Source organism: Cebus imitator, unplaced genomic scaffold (assembly GCF_001604975.1).
Source record: "Cebus imitator isolate Cc_AM_T3 unplaced genomic scaffold, Cebus_imitator-1.0 Scaffold445, whole genome shotgun sequence".
Classification (NCBI taxonomy): domain Eukaryota; kingdom Metazoa; phylum Chordata; class Mammalia; order Primates; family Cebidae; genus Cebus; species Cebus imitator.
The window spans coordinates 434,634-438,175 of record NW_016107760.1 but is presented as its reverse complement, the minus strand read 5'-3'; the positions used below and the strand labels follow the sequence as shown (position 1 = coordinate 438,175).

Sequence of the window (3,542 nt, the reverse complement as noted above, 5' to 3'; positions counted from 1 at the left end):
GAAAGGGGGGCTAGATGGGGTTGGGGGCTAGAGGAAAGTGGAACGATGATTAATTGGCTGCTTCAGGACACTGAAGACCCGCAGACCAGGGACATGCAATAGGATTGCCAAGTGATGTTAGGGTATTGGTTGAAACTAACAAAATCATTTAGCAGGCCCAAACAATGTTGCCATGTCAAGGCTCTGTCATTCTTGGATATGTTCTTCCTCCTGTGGATTTTGTTAGTTATTATGAGGAAATGTCTATATTATTTAGAAAAGAACATTTTATGAGACCATGTTCCTAGATTCTGCAACTTTTTACCTAAACTACTTCCTGAACCAGGCCTAAATTCAAGGCCTTCATAATTACAATTTTTGCTACAACAGTCTTTACCGATGACAGTCTTGCTCATGGGAAACAAAACAGTGTGGATATTAATATATTATAAACCAATTAGAAAACAATTTATGGCCTGACAATAAAGAAGATAAACACTTGTCTAGGAGTNGGGTTTGAACCCATTTTTCTTCCGTACCACACAGCACTTACTGTATAGAAAAATAGCTGAATAAATTGCTCTTATTTTAGCCAAATTTCATTTGTAAAACTCCATGTGGCTACTATTCTGATAGCAATGTCTATCTTTCATATTAATGAAAAAGAAAATCCATGTGTTCTTATGAGTTTAGAAAACAAAGTGTTATCACAGATAACAATAATTCTTGTTCCTAGTTCCAATGATTTTGAACCTATTTCTTAGAACAAGAAGCCCTCTGATTCAAATATGAAAGAATATTCTATTTTGTCACAAACAGAAAGATCTGAAACCCCATTTTTAAGCTATCTCTGTATATAATAAGAATCAAGCCTGCACTTGTTAGTGACAGAGAGCACGGTAAACTAAGAAGTCCCTGGAGAGGTCAGAGTGTTGACAAAATGCAACATGATGGTAGAGTCTACACAAACACAGGAAACAAAGCTCGGCCCTTCCACACAGCCGCCTGTCCTTGCAATGACTTTAAGTCAGTGTCTCTTCATGCCACACATACGTCCCAATGTCTGCTTGATGAAATTCCACAACTGCCATGGGGTCACTTTTCTGCAGTCTTGTGTAGATTTTGCTGCCACCCCAAAACCCAAAGGGATGGCTGCCATGGAGTACACCACCACTCCCTGGTACTGAGAAGTATTTTCGGTGATTCGACCCAGACCAGATTTCAACACACGGTTCCCATACAGGAAGGACTGCTCTGCACCTGGCTTTATCCATACTTTATACTTGGCATAAGGTGCAAGTTAATCCAGGCCTGTGATGTGCAACCGAAACTTGTGGGTCTTAGTGAATTTTCCAAAGCAGGTCCTCAGTGACACTGGCCTATCCCCGGAGATATTGGTGGCCAGCTTCATAATCTTCTCACTCATATGGTACACCGGTCATTGTGCAGTCAGAAACAGTAGGTGCCATCGGGCTGGTCCACCAGCAGCTGAAGATTCTCCCCGATGAATTTTGCAATCTTCTCAAACATGACAGGGGTCTCCTCTTCAGTCAAAGGCCCCATTTCCCACTGGGTTGGAACACTGGATCTTCATGCCTCAGTAACTGGAAACGGAAGTCCTGTTTTGTTTTCTTAACTGGACCTTGAGTCATGTAAAACACTCGCCTCTCTTCACTCTCAGTTTTACTGTCTTCATCCAGTCTTAGTAGCCATTCCTCTCTTGACCATTAAAGGATGCCCCAGGACTCAATCCTTGGATTTCTTCCTTTTGCTATCTGTACTTACATCTTTGGCAATTTCATTCTGTCTCATGGCTTTAAGTAACATCTATATACTGACAACTCTCAAATTTATATTTATAGCTAGACCTTCCCAGTTGAGCTGACTACAAATCCAACTGCCTACCTGACAACTCCACTTGGATAATCAATAGGCATTTCAAACATAACATGTTCAAAATGGTGCTTGGCTTTCCCTTGAAAGCTGTTCTTCCCCATCTCAGTAAATGGCACTTCAATTTGCCCAGTTATTCTAGCCACAATTGAGGAGTTATCCTTGATTCCCCTCTTCCCTTCACTTCCCACACCAAAACTATTGGCTAGTCCTGATAACAAAACCTCCAAAACACATCTCAAATCCATTGACTTTCTCCAATTCTTCTTTTACTACCCTGTTCCAACCACTCTCACTTCTCACCTGGACTACTGCCATGGTCTCCGAATTGGTCTGTCTGCTTCACTTCTTGTCCCCCAACAAGCCACTCTCCATGTATCAACTAGACTGACTTTAATTTTTTTTTTTTTTGACACAGAGCCTTGCTCTGTTGCCCAGGCTGGAGTGCAGTGGCGCGATCTCGGCTCATTGCAACCTCCACCTCCTGGGTTCAAGCGATTCTCATGCCTCAGCCTCCCAAGAAGCTGGGATTACAGGCACCTGCCACCACGTCCAGCTAATTTTTGTATGTTTAGTAGAGACAGGGTTTCACCACGTTGGTGAAACTTAATAATAGCTTAAATAACAGAGAGATATTCTCTAATAGAAACTGATGTTTATTAGAGAATAGGGCATTGCAATGAGAATAATCATGCATAGTAAACTATGTGCATATTCAGGGAGGTAAAGGATGACAAAGGTTTTTAAAGGAAAAATGAGGAGGATGACATAATTGTTTTTGAAATGATTATCCTTGGCTACAAAGATCAATAACAAGGGTGATGTCAGTCTGAGGCTGGACAGGCAGTTGCTAGGCAGATATCCTTGCAGAAGTTTGTTTTGTTTGTTTGTTTGTTTTGAGATGCAGTTTTGCTCTTGTTGCCCAGGCTGGAGTGCAATGTCGTGACCTCGGCTCACCGCAACCTCCGCCTCCCGGGTTCAAGCGATTCTCCTGTCTCAAGTAGCTGGGATTATGGGCACGTGCCACTACACCTGGCTAATTTTGTATTTTTAATAGAGACGGGGTTTCTCCATGTTGGTCAGGCTAGTCTCAAACTCCCGATCTCAGGTGATCCAACCACCTCAGACTTCCAAAGTGCTGGGATTACAGGCATAAGCCACTGCGCCCGGGCAGAAGTATTTTTTGTGTAAGGTTGCAGTGGCCATTTTGCAAGGTTCTGGTTTTGGCGGAGTTTTTTGTGAAACTCTTGTTTTCATACAAGTGTGAGAATCCTCTCTTCATAGACTTCCCTAGCTCTATGTGTCAGGGCTTTTTAAAAAATATAAAAGTGACTCCATTTTGATTTTGACAGCTTTCACAGTACACATGCACAGAAAAAGTACTGATGATCTTGCTGATCTTCTGAAGTTCCAAGGATACCTACCTTACCATGTTCCGGACAATTCTACTAAGGGCTTTGTGCTCATATTACCCCCTTCTTCCTCTATAAAGCAGGTACTTCTATTATCCCCATTTTATAGATGAGGACATGGATACATGAAGAGGTAACATGACTTGCTTAAGATCGCAGCCAGTAAGTGACAGCCAGAACACAAAACTAGGCGATCTGATAGTAAAGCTGTCCATTTCCCATAATGCTATGATGCCTCCTACATTTTGAGGACTAGGC

General features: G+C 42.1%; 1 pseudogene; it reads right to left on the bottom strand.

The window, feature by feature from the left end:
- Positions 1–491: 491 nt before the first annotated feature.
- LOC108291055 lies at positions 492–2,277 on the bottom strand (annotated as a pseudogene).
- Between the last annotated feature and the right edge of the window lie 1,265 nt (positions 2,278–3,542).